Source organism: Eumetopias jubatus, unplaced genomic scaffold (genome assembly GCF_037043125.1).
Source record: "Eumetopias jubatus isolate StellerSeaLion01/CBP00866 unplaced genomic scaffold, mEumJub1_p1.0 scaffold_10, whole genome shotgun sequence".
NCBI classification, from domain to species: domain Eukaryota; kingdom Metazoa; phylum Chordata; class Mammalia; order Carnivora; family Otariidae; genus Eumetopias; species Eumetopias jubatus.
The window spans coordinates 48,506,846-48,522,794 of NW_028274816.1; the positions used below are offsets into that span (position 1 = coordinate 48,506,846).

The following is a 15,949-nucleotide window of genomic DNA, read 5'->3' on the forward strand; positions in this document are numbered from 1 at the left end:
TCCCCCTTGTCCCACCACCCAACACTCATATCCATAACTAAAGAGTTAACAAAACCCAGCCCCTCCTGAAACTCTAGGGAAACAAAGATAGTCAACAAAGATAGGCTCCAGCAGTCACGTAGAATCTAACCGCCTCAGCAGGAGGGATTCCAGTCTGAACAGTTCTCCAACTTGCTGATGCTAATTTAAACTCTATATGGGGCCTAGATGGCTCCCACCTATTCCAAGCTGATCTTCCTCTGCAACTGCTGCAAGGAGAATCAACACTCAGACTTGCTCACTTTACCCGCTGAGGCTGAGGACAATACCCACAGGCTAGCAGCATAGCATACCTGTGGAGGTCAAACCTTGAGAAAAAGATATCCCTAAACAAAGTCTTCCAGCTACTCTGGGCTCAACAGGCAAAACCTCCTGGGTACTTCCCTGAATCTACTTTCTCCTTTTTTTTTTCTTTTTTTAAAGATTTTATTTATTTGACACACAGAGAGAGAGAGAGACAGTGCACAAGCAGGGGGAGCAGCAGGGGCAGCAGGAGAAGCAGACTCCCTGCTGAGCAGGGAGCCCAATGTGGGACTGGATCCCAGCACCCTGGGATCATGACCTGAGCGGAAGGCAGATGCTCAATTGACTGAGCCACCCAGGTGCCCCTACTTCCTTCTTCTAAGTCCAGAAAGGAATACTACCTACACGAGAGGCTTAATCAGAGACTCCAAACGTGGCTGGACTTACCAGACAGGAGCAAGAAAATCACAGTAAATAGGTATCTTACAAGCATATCTGCGTATCCAGAGTATTGACTTGAATGGGAACTTAATTTCTAGAAGCCTCTTGGGCCAGCACTCCTAATTTTCCATCTAAGCCTCCCTTTCTGCTTTCCTGCAGAACATCACTTCCTCACTGGCTGGTGTTTGCTAAGGCTGGAGTTCTGTGGAAAATCGCCTCAGAGTAATGAGAACTCAGGGGTTTTAAGGAGGGTGGTAAGGCTGGTTCTAAAGAGGTGCAAGAAGCTTCCTATGGTTTTTGGGATGGTGGGTCAGAAGGAAGACTAACTTACTCAATGGCAGTGGTATCAAGGAAAATGTCCTCTAAGTTGTAGAATATGAATTGGGACTTAGAAATCAGACAATTTTATTAGGCAGAAAAGGTACAGAAGAGTATTCTGATTGATGAAGAGCAGTGACAAAAACAGTGGACCAAAAGTATATGGTGTATTTGTGGAGGAGAGAATAATTTGGAATGACTTGTACAATTTGGGGAAAGGTCTAGACCAGTGCTGTCCAACAAATCTTTCTGCGATGATGGAAATCTTTGTATCTGTACCATCAATAATGTAGCCATCAGGGGCGCCTGGGTGGCTCAGTTGGTTGGGCGACTGCTTTCGGCTCAGGTCATGATCCTGGAGTCCCAGGATCGAGTCCTGCATCGGGCTCCCTGCTCAGCGGGGAGTCTGCTTCTCCCTCTGACCCTCCCCCCTCTCGTGCTCTCTCTCTCTCTCATTCTCTCTCTTTCAAGTAAATAAATAAATCTTTAAAAAAAATAATGTAGCCATCAGCCACATGCACTAAGCACTTAAAAAATGCCTAGTATGATTTTTCCTGAATTTTTAATTAAATTTAAATTTAATTAGTTCTAGAATCTAGAGGAAGATAATGCTGGAGATGATATCAGGGGTAGGCGAATGAATGAAATAAGATAATAATGAGGGCAAAGACCAGGTCTCATCATCACTGTGACTGGCACTTGCCATGGTGTCTGGAGAAGGGTCCAGTGAATACTAACTTAAATATAATTTATAATATATATAATATATACAATATATAATATATATAATATATATAATATAAATATAAATGTTTGTTTTTCACCCAGTAAGGAATGGAAGGCCACTGAAGAATTTACAGAGGGAAGTTATAGGGCCAATATGGCCAGATTCTTTTATTGGAGAGAAGCAAAATTGGAGTCAGAGAAATCAATTGGAAGGTGCTTATACTTTTTTTCAAGTAAAGAACCTGACCCAGGATAATGAGAGTGGAAATAAGGAGGAAGGGTATAATTTCAAGATAAAGAGAAGTAAAATCCACAGGCTCTGGCACCTGATCAGATATGGAGGCAAAGAAAGAGAGGAATCAAAAGTTCTTTCAGATTTACTGAGCTCCTACCTCAATTGGCATGGTTCTAGGTGTGAGGAAGATAAATCCAGTCCCTGTCCCAGTGGATCTCACATTATAATGGAAAGAGACAACAACAAATACTGATATACTGACACTGATATTCCTATTTTTATGTCAGATGGCCAAAGTCCTGTGGAGAAAAATTAAGTAGGGAGCTTCGGGGGAATGAAGGTGGCTGAAGAAGGCTTTTCATTGAGAAGGTGATATATAAGCACAGACTGAATAGAGTGAAAAATGCAGATATCTAAGAGGAGTGCATTCCTAGTATAGGGAACAGCAATGCAAAGGCCTCCAGGTAGAAGCAGGCTTTCTTTGATTAATAAAGACTGGGGTGGCTGGAATGGAGTGTGCAAAAGAAAGAGGGTCAGAAGCTCATTTGGGTGAGAGACGTAGCTGGAAGATGAATCACATGGGGCTTGGGCGCCATTGTAAGTACTTTGGTTTTTTTTACTCTTGAGTAAGACAGGAAGCCACTAAAATGTTTTAAGACAAGGAATGGCATAATCTGATTTACACTGAAAAGGATCACTCACAGAAAGTGAACTAAGAAGACAAGGGAGGAAGCAGGGAGACAAGTGGAAGGTTACTGCAATAATCCAGGCAAGGAGTGAGGGGGGCTTATACTAGGGTGGTGGTGATAACTGACCAGATTAAATATTCTCTGAAGGGAGAGCTGGCAGGATTTGCTGATTTTAGGTATAAAAGCAAATAAAAAAAAAAAAAGCCATGATGACACTAAGCTGTTTGGCTTGAGTAACTGGAAGTATGAAGTTGTCAATAAACCAATTATGAGTTCTGTTTTAGACTTCAGTACTTGAGATTACTACTACACATCACCCACGCAGTGGGCTGTAGTTTTGTAAACGTCCAACAAGGCGATGTTAGCAGAAATTAAACCAGGTGTGTTCTCCGATGAAGCAATTCCATAGCTGAGACTATCCAAAAGACGTGTGGGGGCTACAGGATGGACACACTGCTGACATTGGAAACAACTTGGAGAGAACTTAAAAGGAGGATTGGTTAAATAAATGAATTACAGTATATGAACACAATGGAAACAGTTGCCATAAAATGAACAACACATACATTTGTTGATGTTAAGATGTCAAACAATGGTGGGCGGATAAGGTAGCTAATGAAACAGTATGAAAAAAAAAGAAACAGTATGTATAGTGTAATCCTATTTTTTTTAAAGATTTTATTTATTTATTTCACAGTGAGATAGACAGCACAAGTAGGCAGAGGGAGAGGGAGAAGCAGGCTCTCCGCTGAGCAGGGAGCCGGACGTGGGGCTCGATCCCAGGACCCCAGGATCATGACCCGAGCCGAAGGCAGCTGCTTAACCGACTGAGCCACCCAGGCGCCCCAGTGTAATCCTATTTTTATAGGAAAAATATACATATGTTCTATATATGCATGTGTGTGTACACATAAGATAGACTGAAAGGATTTTCAATTACATTTTTCAACATTTGTCTCTAGGTGTATATCTATGAAAAGAATCTTTGTTTTCTCTATATTTTCAAGTTTTCCCTTAAGCATATGTTTTATAATCATAAGTAATAGAATGTATACCTTCCTCTTCATTGGGGGGGTTAACTATAAAAGGAAATACGAATGGAGTGATTCATGAATGACAGTGAGGTGCTTTTGGGAACTTATATGCTGAAGGAGCTTTATTTCCTCCATTTGTTCTAGAGCCTTTGGGAGGCTTGTTCCCAAACAGTAACTTAAAGCTCCTGACTTTGCACAGAGAAAGTGAGCTTTCACATGAAAATCTTCCATTTTCCTTAGTCTCCTCACTCACCTGTGCACAGACTTCTTTGTCAACCCTCAATCCAGGATATCCTCCTTGCTCCAAAAAGAAGTCACACTTAATTTACAGAAGCAACTTCCTACACACAGAAAAAGAAATGGGTCTTAGTCAGTGTGGTAGACATTAACTGAATTACTACTGTTTCACCATTATCCTGTTTTCCTCTCCTTTGGGGCATATAGATGGCATTTTCCTGACCCTTGCAGTCAGGTAGGGCCATAAACTGGTTTTGGCCAATGGAATCTGAGCTAAGGTGATGTGTGTTCCTTCAATCTGAGGCACTGGCAAGACTGCACAATTCTCCAGTCTTTCTATTCCCTGATGTGGTGGCCAAGGGGACTATGTGTCAGATGGTACAGCTATAGGTTGATTGAGTCTGCTTTGGTCTGGGACCCTGCCTATACTGATGCACATTAGACATGTAGCATGATCAAGTTAATAAGTTATTTTGTTAGCCACTGAGATTTGGGGGTTGTTTGCTACTAGAGCATAACAGCCTGTCCTAACTAATAATCTAATTCAGCTATATTCTGACGATATAAAAATTCAGATTCTGGCCTGTGGTTGATGCGAGAAAGAACAATTTTTTAAAAAGTCAGAGGAAGCTTCAGAAATAATAGAACAGAACTGGTTCATTTCCAACTCTATACACCTCAAAGGGATTTTTCACATTGTGTGAAATCTTTCATGTTGTACTAAATTTTAAGGATGTAAACATACATTTTTCCAGTATAAACATCAACCAAAATCATTACAAGGAGAGATACATACATTCTTAGGCAATATTCAGCATCCTAAGTAAGACAAGAGCAGATAGGTTAAACAAATGAAAGATTTCTATAGAACAGTAATTCTAAGTACTCACAAATTTAGTAATTAATACTTAATAACATAAAAATGTTTAAGATATGATTAAATGAAAAAAAAGCAGGTTATAAAACAGTTGGGCATCATGTGATCCTATTTGTAAAATATAAAGATATATCAATACAAACAATATAGACAAATCAGATGAAAAATGTCTAGGAAGTTTTATCCTTAAAGATTACTTTGGTTATCTCTGGGTTGTGAACTTCAATGTTCTTAGTTTTACTTAAGTGTATGTTTTTCAATAACTATGCATTAATTTTTAAATTTTTTTCATTTTTTTAAAGTTTGATTTATTTAAGTGATCTATACACCCAAGATGGGGCTCAAACTCACAGCCCTGAGATCAAGAGGCACGTGCTCTCCCAAGTGAGCCAGCCAGGAGCCCCAATTTTTAAATGATTTTTAGGTTCTCTTAAATGTAAGCTATTCCCAAATAGCAGATGAAAAAGAAAATACTTACTTTTTTTTTAAAACAATCTTCCCTTGAACATGAAATAATAGCTTAGAATATTCTAAAAACAGTTATAGTTTCACAGAATGGCTTTTGTTTTTGCTTTGTCAGCTCCTAATAGTTGCAAACTTCTTGATTTGGTAACTATATTCACGTGTGCTATAGTTGAGCCTGCAAAAAAATGAAAAGTCATTAGGGCCATGTCCTAGTATAAGTGGTGCTTCGTTTTAGCTCTTCTTGTCAGATGGGTCTGTTATGTTTCTGTACTTGCTCCACTATTCTCCAAACAGCTACAAACTCATTTTGCCCAATTGGATACACTTTGGATTTCTGATGATTAGAATGAAAACTGCAAGTCCTGTATAGGACTCAAGAAAACTAATTTCCCTCCACAGAGCTCTTATGAGATCAGTTTGACTTAGACATGACATGACAATGACTGCTCTGGTCATACAAGTTATCTCCCTCTTACGAATTCTCATAGCATACTGTCAGGGTAAATAGTGCCCTATATCATCCTTTATTTTGAACATTTGTATACTAGTATTATCTCACCTATTACATCATTTGCACTTTAAAAGTAAATACAGAGGTGCCTGGGTGGCTCAGTTGGTTAAGCTCCAACTCTTGATTTCAGCTCAGGTCATGATCACAGGCTAGTGAGCCTGCTTAAGACTCTCTCCCTCTCTCCCTCTCAAAAAAAAAAAAAAGGTAAATAGAGACTATAACTTTTATTTTAAAAAAATTTTTTCCCTTACATAATCTCATCCTCTAACGTGGGGCTTGAACTCACAACCCTGAGGTCAAGAATCACATGCTTCACTGACTGGGCCAGCCAGGTACCCCAAGACTACAAATTTTATCTTATTTATTTATTTTTAACTTATTTTTTTAAAGATTTTATTTATTTATTTGACAGAGAGAGGGAACACAAGCAGGAGGAGTGGGAGAGGGAGAAGCAGGCTTCCCGCTGAGCAGGGAGCCCGACGCAGAGCTTGATCCCAGGACCCTGGGACCATGACCTGAGCCGAAGGCAGATGCTCAACGACTGAGGCGCCCCCATTTTTAACTTTTAAAAAAGATTTTATTTATTCATTTGAGAGAGAGACACAGAGAGCATGAGTGGGGGGAGGGGCAGAAGGAGAGGGAGAGGGACAAGCATACTCTCAGCTGGGCCCAGAGCCCGATGCAGAGCTTAATCCTAGGACCCCAAGATCATGACCTAAGCCAAAGTCAGATGCTCAACTGACTGAGCCACCCAGGTGCCCTTCAAGACTATAACTTTTAAATAGCATTTTGTCTCCTTGAGTTCTAGATCAGGATTTTGCATCTCTGCAAATTCTCTCTTTTCTTAAAGATTTTATTTATTTATTTGACAGAGAGAGAGATAGTGAGAGCAGGAACACAAGCAGGGCGAGTGGGAGAGGGAGAAGCAGGCTTCCCGAGGAGCAGGGAGCCCGATGCAGGGCTCGATCCCAGGACCTTGGGATCATGACCTGAGCTGAAGGCAGATGCTTAACCGACTGAGCCACCCAGGAGCCCCGCATCTTTGCAAATTCTTAGTAAATGTCTAATTCCCAAAGGAATTCATTATAAAAAATATATGAAGTGGTATGCACAAAAATAGCTCATAACTGAATTACAGAAATATAAATACTCTTTAATAGACAATACAATGAATAAATTAATATTTATTAATATTATTATTATTATTTATATTATAAATTAATCTTGATAATGAAATACTATATAGAGATTTTAAAATACAACAGTACTGGGGAGGCTGGGTGGCTCAGTCAGTAAAGCATCTGACTTCAGCTCAGGTCGTGATCTCAGGGTCCAGGATTGAGCCCCGTGACTGGCTCAGTGCTCAGCAGGGAGTTTGCTGTCTCTCTCTCCCTCTTCCTTTGTCCCTCCCCACCACTCGTGCTCTCTCCCCCCCACCCCTCTCTCAAATGAATAAATAAAATCTTTAAAAAAATGCAACAGTACTATGGTCAATGCATTATTAAATGAGGCAAGCAGGTTACAGAATTTATATATTATGTGATACCCCTCTATAAAATCACACAGAAAAAATATTTGAATTATATCCATCAAAATATTAAGAATATTTCTGGATGAAGGAATTTTTAGCAAGTTTCTATTTTTGCATTGTTTATGTTTTTCATAATAAAAATCATAACAATATTGTTTCCATTTAAAAATAAATAACCATAATGGTAGTTGGTATTTATTTTCCTGGCAGTAGGAAAATTATGAGCAACTGAGAAAATGTCTATGACACGAATAGGGACAAAAAAGGAAATTAGTGTGACTGAAAACCAATAATAACTAAAAGTTCTTTAACAGTCTTTTAAATGTTGACTCATATTCCCTGGTACATTGATATAGCCTCATTATCAAAAACATTCTATGAATGACCAATTTTTAGGAGAGTTCAAATTAATAAGGCAGTGTATGCAAAGCAGAAAGCATTGTGTCAGATATACAGGGAATTTCTTCTCTGTTCAATCACTAATCAGATTTTTGGGTGGGGTCTTTGCAAAATTTGAGCCCTTTTTAATTTATCATTTTGTTTATGACATCCTTTTCATTGTTCTGATTAACATTTTGTAAGCATATTTTTTATTAGCTGGATATGAATGTAATATGAATGCAATAGATGATGGAACATTTCTTCTGCTTCTCTATTGTTGGTTGCAAATTTTGGACATCTCAAAGGCTATTAATAGGTATCACTGTCCTAAGATTTTAGACCTGTGGTTCTAAATTTTCAGGGGTCTTGAATCTCTTTGAAAATCTTATGGAATCTTAAACCTTCTTCAAAGAAAAAAATCAAATGAATAAATACCTGCAAAAATTGTGCATAAAATTTCATAGAGTTTGCAGAGCCCTGATGTCTAAGGGTGGGGACGAAGACCTTATTTAAAACCCTGCTATAATGACTAACTCACAAACATCAAGTACTACTAACTATATTTTTTTATTTCTCATAATTTATCAAAAGCACAATAAGAATTTGGCTTGAAGCAAATTTAAGACTACCCAAAACCCAAAATGCCCCCAAATCAAATTAGATCTAGTCACTGCAACAAACTTTTTTTTTTCTTGAGAGTGAGCAGGAGTGTGGGGGTGGGGCAAAGGGAGAAGGAGAGAGAGACTCTTAAGTAGGCTGCACTCCCAGTGCAGAGGCCAGTGTGGGGCTTCGATCTCACAACCCTGAGATCATGACCTGAGCCAAAACTGAGTTGGACACTTAATTGACAGAGCCACCCAAGCACCCCCACTGCAACAAACTTCTATCCTATCCAGACTTCTGGGATGTGGCTGTACCAGACATTAAAATATACTGCAAGGCCTCTATAATTAAAACAGTAGTAGTGCATAAATAGATAGTGGTAGTGCATAAATAGATGAACAGACCAGTGGAGCAGAAGAGAAGGCCTAGAAATAGTACCAAGCATATTTGGAAATTTAGTATATAATGGAGATTGATGGCATCACAAGTTTTTAATAAATGGTGTTGGGAAAACTGGGTAGCCATTTGAAAAATATAAAATTAAATCCATTCCTCATACCATATACAAAATTAAGCTCCAAATGTATCAGAGATCTAAATGGAAAAAGATGAAACCATACAGGTATTAGAAAAGAACACAGGTAAATTCCTCTTTAATCCTGGGGTTGAGAAAGTCTTTCAAAGCCCAGAAGTAATGAAAAAAAATATTGGTAAATTTGACTACATAACATTAAAAAAAAATTGAATGGCAAAAAAAAAACAAACCCAAAAAACCAAAAAACCCACCATAAATAAAGTTAAAAGACAACTGACAAACTAAAAGAAAATACATGCCCCATACACCACTATGAAGGACTAATATCCCTCATATGTAATGAATTCTTAAACATTGAGACAAAATACTGAAAGAAAAATAGGAAAAAGATATGAACAGATAAATCACAAAATATATGTAAAAATGGCCCTTAAGCATATGAAAAGATGTTCATCAACATACTGGAAGTCCTAGCCAGAGCAGCTTTAGGCAAGAAAAAAGAAGTAAACGGCATCCAAGTTGGAAAGGAAGAAGTAAAGTTATTTCTGTTCTTAGATGACATGATCGTACATGTAGAAAACCCTAGAGATTCCACACATACACACACACACATCTGTTAGAACTAATAAATTCAGCAATGTTGTAGGATACAAAATCAACTCACAAAAATCAGTTGCATTTCTACACAGTAATAATGAACAATCTGAAAAGGAAATTAAGAAAACAATTCCACTTATTTTTTTTTAAAGATTTTATTTATTTATTTAAGAGAGAGAAAGAGAGATAGAGAGCACGAGAGGGAAGAGGGTCAGAGGGAGAAGCAGACTCCCTGCTGAGCAGGGAGCCCGATGTGGTCCCGGGACTCCAGGATCATGACCTGAGCTGAAGGCAGTCGCTTAACCAACTGAGCCACCCAGGCACCCAAAAACAATTCCACTTATGATAGTATCAAAAAAGAACAAAATATTTCAGACTAAACTTAACCAAGAAAGGAAATGACTTACACATTGAAAACTACAAAACACTGCTGAAAGAAACGGAAGAAGACATAAATGAGATATCCTGTGCCCAAGGACTGGAAGACAAATTCTTATGTTGAAGCCTGAACACCTACTGTCACTGTATTTGAAGACAGGAGCATTGTGGAAGTAATTAAGATCAAATGAGTTTGTAAGAGTAGAAGTAATTAAGATTAAATGAGTTTTTAAGGTGGGGGGTCCTATTAGTCCTATTAGTATGCCTATAAAAAGAGACACTAGAGAGAGCTTGCTTTCTCTCTCTCTCTTTTCCTGTGAAGATACAGCAAGAATGTGGGCATCTGCAAGCCAGGAAGAGAGCCCTAACTAGAAACCAACTATGCTGGCACCCTGGTCTCAGACTTCCAGCCTCCATAACTCTGAGCAGCCTCAGCTGACCAAGACAGTTATCAATACTACCTAAAGGGATATACAGATTCAATGCAATCCTTATCAAAACCCAATGATGTTTTTTGTAGAAATAGAAAAGTTCATCCTAAAATACACACAAAATCTGAAGGAACAGTCTTGAAAAAGAACAAAGTTGGAACACTGAACACTGTTCATTGGAACAAAGAACACTGATTTCAAAACTTATTACAAAGCTACAGTAATCAAAACAGTGTGGTACTGCCATAAAGTCAGATATCTAGACCAATAGCATAGAATGGAAACCCTCACATACGTGGTCAAATACTTTTCAACAGGAATAGACAAGACCATTTAATGGGGAAAAGGACAGTCTTTTCAACAAATAGTGTTGGGAAAACTGGATATCCATATGCAAAAGAATGAAGATGGACCCCTACCTAATACCATATACAAAAATTAACTCAAAATGTATCACAGATCCAAATATAAGAGCTAAAACTATAAAACTCTTAGAAGAAACCATAGGGGAAAATTTTCACAATATTGGATTTATTAATCTAATGATTTCGTGGATACGACAAAGAAAGCAAAGGCAACAAAAGAAAAAATAGGTACGTTGTGGACTTTATTAAAATTAAAAAACTCGCGGGCACCTGGGTGGCTCAGATGGTTAAGGGTCTGCCTTCAGCTCAGATCGTGATTCCAGGGTCCTGGGATCGAGCCCCACGTTGGGCTCCCAGCTCAATGGGGGTCTGCTTCTCCCTCTGCCTCTCTCCCCTGCTCATGTTCTCTGTCTGTCTCAAATGAATAAATAAAATCTTTTTAAAAAATTAAAAAACTTGTGCATTAAAGGACACTATCAACAGAGTAAAAAGACAATCCATGGACCGGGAACAAATATTTGTAAATAATGTGTGTAATAAGGGATTGATATTTATAATACATAGAAAACTCTTATAACTCAGCAACAAAACACAACCCAATTAAAAAATGGGCAAAGGACTTTTCTCAAAGATATTCAAATGGCCAAAAAGTACATGAAAAGATCCCCAACATCACTAATCATCAGGGAAATGCACATCAAAACCACAATGAGGGGTGCCTGGCTGGCTCAGTCAGCAGAGCATGTAACTCTGATCTCAGGGTTGGGAGTTTGAGCCCCATGTGGGGTACAGAGATTACTAAAAAAATAAACTTAAAAAAATTCACGAGATACCATTTTACACTCATTAGGATAGCTATCATAAAAATATTTTAAAATATAAATATTTATGTGTGCATATATATATGTGTGTGTAACAAGTGTTGGCAAGGATGTGGAGAAACTGGAATCTTTGTGCTTTACTGGTTGGAAAGTAAAATGATTTAGCATCTGTGGAAAATGGTATGGTGATTCCTCAAAAAATTAAACATAGAATTACTATGTGACCCAGCAATTCCACTTCTGGGTATATGCCCCCAAGAAGAGAAAGCAGGAATTTGAACAGATATTTGTTAACCAATGTTAGTAGCACTATTATCCACAATAGCCAAAAGGTGGAAGCTAGAGGGAAGGGAAATGGGGAGTTATTGTTTAATGGGAGCACAATTTTAGTTTTGGAAGATGAAAAAAGTTTTGGAGATGGATAATGGTGATGGCTGCACAACAATGTAAATGTACTCAATGTCACTGAATGGTACATTTAAAAATAGAGTGTCCAATTTTATGTATGTTTAAATTTTCTGTATATTTTAATGTATATTCAAACATAAAAAACCCCAACAAACTAATGAAATTGGTTACCTACAATGAGTGGGAACAGTGTGGAAAGAATGGGGTAATAGAATTGGGAGAGAAGGAATGGTGGAGGAGTGATTGGGTAGATCTCTTGTCTAATTATGGCTTTTAGGGGTGCCTGGGCGGCACAGTTGGTTAAGCATCTGACTCTTGGTTTCAGCTCAGGTCGTGATCTCAGGGTTATGAGATCAAGCCCTGAGTTGGGCTCCAGCTCAGCATGGAGTCTACTTGGGTTTCTCTCTCTCCCTTTCCCTCTGCCCCTCCCACCCCACCATGTGTGTGTGCTCTCTCTCTCTTTCTCAAATAAATAAATAAATAAATAAATCTTAACAAAAATAATTAAGGCTTTTAGAAACATAGAAATGTTTCCTGTACTCAAAAAATAATTAAAATCAACCAGGATGTATTGTGTAAATCGAAAATAAAATACAAATAGTAACAAATGAACCAACTATATTACAAATGAGTAACATTACCATACAGGAGGGTGTGAGGAAAACTGTATTTTCACTAAGACTAAAAATAAAAATAACTGTATGATGTATGAGAGTGTAGGTTAGCAATTTTTTTTAATTTAAAATCAGTTAACATATAGTGTATTAGTTTCAGAAGTAGAGTTTAGTGATTCATTAGTTGCATATAACACCCAGTGCTCATTACATCAAGTGCTCTCTTTAAAGCCCATCACCCAGTTACCCCATCCCCCCACCCACCTAGCAACCCTCTGTTTGTTTGTTTCCTATAGTTAAGAGTCTCTTATGGTTTGTCTCCCTCTCTGATTTCGTTTTATTTTAGGTCAGCAAATCTTAAACTACTTTCTACTTAGGACTGAGCAAATAGATAAATAAATATATTGTGGTTAATAAGAGTCAACTTTTTTTTTAAAAAAGATTTCATTTATTTATTTGAGAGAGAGACACTGGGGAAGGGCAGAGGGAGAGGGAGAAGCAGGCTCCCTGCTGAGCAGGAAGCCTCGCGCAGACTGATGCCAGGCCCCTGGGGTCATGACCCAAAGGCAGACGCTTAGCCACCCAGACATCCCAAGAGTCAACTTTTGTCATTTTCTCAGTCAGAGAAAGGAGTTACCAAAAAATAAAAGGAAATGGAGAAGGCTGGAATAAACCCCCTGGTATTAAACTGGAATTAGAGATAGCATATGAAGCAACGGATTATCAGTGTATTCATACCAATAGATACAGACGTGTGTGTGCGTGTGTGTGTATAGATATGTATACTTCATAGCTGAGAGTACCTAGAAGCAATGAGTGTATCTTAATTTGGTTTCTTTTTTTTTTAAGATTTTATTTATTTATTTGACAGAGAGAGACACAGCAGAGGGAGGCAACACAAGCAGGGGGAGTGGGAGAGGGAGAAGCAGGCTTCCCGCGGAGCAGGGAGCCCGATGTGGGGCTTGATTCCAGGACCCTGGGATCATGACCTGAGCCAAAGGCAGACGCTTAAGAACTGAGCCACCCAGGCGTCCCCTAATCTTGGTTTCTAAATATCATTTTCTACTAAAAGGAGCCAGTGTTCCCTGGGAAATGTACATGTTCCAGAACTGGGGCTGGGAAAGTGTAAACAGAAAGAGTTAGGGGTCCTTGAGGGGGGAGGGGGGGGAAACAGACACACAGCTTTCTTGATATAAGAAAAGTCATTTTAGGCCTCTGGCCATCTTGTGAAAGAATGTTAAGAACAAACGGCCACTATCAGGCCAGGAGATAACCTAATCATACCAGGAACGACAAATCAGCAGTAAAATTCAGAGCTGATTCAAAAATGAAGACTGACCTGATGTACATTGTTGAATTATATTTGCAGGATCTAAACCCCTTTGAGCACTCAGATACCAGACCAATTGGGGCCAGACAATTGATGATGCTGTCCTTTGCTGGCCCTCATGACTTTGACACGGAGTCAGTCATTTTAAGATGACTTTTGCCTCTGTTCCACGCTGAATTCCCCATTGTACAAGCCCCTTTGTTAATACATATGTACCCTTAGCTTAAAACTTCCCCAATTCTTTTGTTCAGGGAGACACTGCTTTAGGGAAGATCCCTGGTGTCCTCCCTTACTTAGGGCAAGAAAAACTCTTCCTATTCTTTGGCTGGTTTTGTCTTTTGGCTCCACACCCACCAAGAGATAAACCCAGTTTTGGGTAACAAAAGTACAATATCAGCTTGGAACATCTCATGGTGCCAGAAAATATGGCAGTACTAAAAAAAATAATAAAGGGGGCACATTGAAAGTATACAGGAGTCAACTTAAAGGAGTTCCCAATGGCCAAATCTGGGGTAATCTGAGCAAAGACAGAGGGACAGTAATGAATTGTAACCTACAGAAAAAAAAATCCAATTTATATATACATAATTTAGTAAATAAGTGGGGGAGAAGGAAAATCTCCTAACAGTAGGATCCTATTTAATAAATGTAGAAGGAAGGATGGAAATTTAAAAATCACCATTTGGCCAATTGCCTGTAATAACATTTTCAGGCAAAAATTAATGAATGTTAAGATTTGCAGGTGGAAGATGAGAAGTTTAAGGTATTTCTCCACAAGACACATGTTAATTATAATGGAAAAAATAGTGACTTTGCAGTGGAGAAATTGGAAGACACCACTTTAACCAAGTGATTAAAGTTACCACTAATAATGAGGCAAATTGACCTCTTGGATCTCCTGATATGATGTACTGAGAAGAACACATCACTTTGGGGATATTCTTGTCCCAAAAGCATACTCTGAATTTAATCACAAGGCAGCATCAGACAACCTCAAATTGGGGAACATTCTACAATGCAGAATTTACAAAATAAATGGCTAGTACTCTTTACAAGTGTCAAGGTCAAGTAAGACAAAGACTGAGGAACTGTGCCAGATCAAAGAAGGCTAAGAAGACTTACTAACTGCAACATATGATCCTGGATTGGATCCTCGTGCAGAAAAAGGACACTAAGGGACATTGATGAAATTTGAATAAAGTTCGTATATTAGTTAGTAGTAGTGTATCAATGTTAATCTCCTGGTTTTGATCATGTACTGTGATTATTGAAAATGGAAACATAACCATAAAATGGTAAAATGGGGCAACAGGTTAAGAATATATGGGAATTCTGGAGTGTTTGGCTGGCTCAGTCAGTGGAGTGTGCAACTCTTGATTCTGGGTTTGTGAGTTCGAGCCCCATGCTGGGTATAGAGATTACTTAAAAATAAAATCTTGAAAAAACAGTATACGGGAATTCTATTTTTGCAAGAGTTTTAAGTCTAAAACTAATTCAAAATGAAAAATTTAAAAAAATCTATTTTTTAAAAGATTTTATTTGAGAGAGAGAATGAGCTAGAGAGAGAAAGAGAGCATGAGGGGGGGAGGGTCAGAGGGAGAAGCAGACTCCCTGCTGAGCAGGGAGCCCGATGCGGGACTCGATCCCAGACTCCAGGATCAAGACCTGAGCCGAAGGCAAGTGCTTAACCAACTGAGCCACCCAGGCATCCTGAAAAGTTAAAAAAATTTTATTGAACATTAGGTGTGCAGGAAGTAGGGGGTATATGGACCTTTCAGTTCACCTAAAGGGCTCTCAATAATTTACTCCAATGGCAATATACTGCAGACCAGGTCCTTTGGGGGAAGAGAAGTTAGGCAAGAAGTTTCAGAAAAAGAAAAGAAAAGCACATCCTGAAAAACAAGAAGGGTCTCAGGGAAAGAAGAAAAACTGATGCATCTTGAGCTTAGCTTTTGGATGTTCAATAGCAATTCTTTCCTTTTCCTCTCAACATCTTCTTGGAGAAGACTTTTAAAAAAAGGAATTGTGAGTAAGCAGAACATTTTGATCTCCACACAGGAGACAGAAGTCAAGAGAAGACTGGACATCATGACCAATCCCAGTGTCACAGGTAAAGGTTGAGGCTATCACTATCCAGGGC

General features: G+C 38.7%; 1 protein-coding gene across 2 annotated transcripts in view; it reads right to left on the reverse strand.

The window, feature by feature from the left end:
- The window catches only part of ZNF565 (zinc finger protein 565), a 33,976-nt gene that overhangs the window by 16,664 nt on the left and 1,363 nt on the right, over positions 1-15,949 (reverse strand). Inside the window, exons 2-4 of one of the 2 annotated variants that reach the window (XM_028123573.2) lie at positions 5,318-5,479; positions 4,759-4,781; positions 3,979-4,066 (exon numbers count right to left, since the gene is read on the reverse strand). The gene's annotated coding sequence lies outside the window, so the exon portion shown is untranslated. The remainder of the gene's footprint in view (positions 1-3,978; positions 4,067-4,758; positions 4,782-5,317; positions 5,480-15,949) is intronic. The other variant, XM_028123574.2, reaches the window with a different exon arrangement.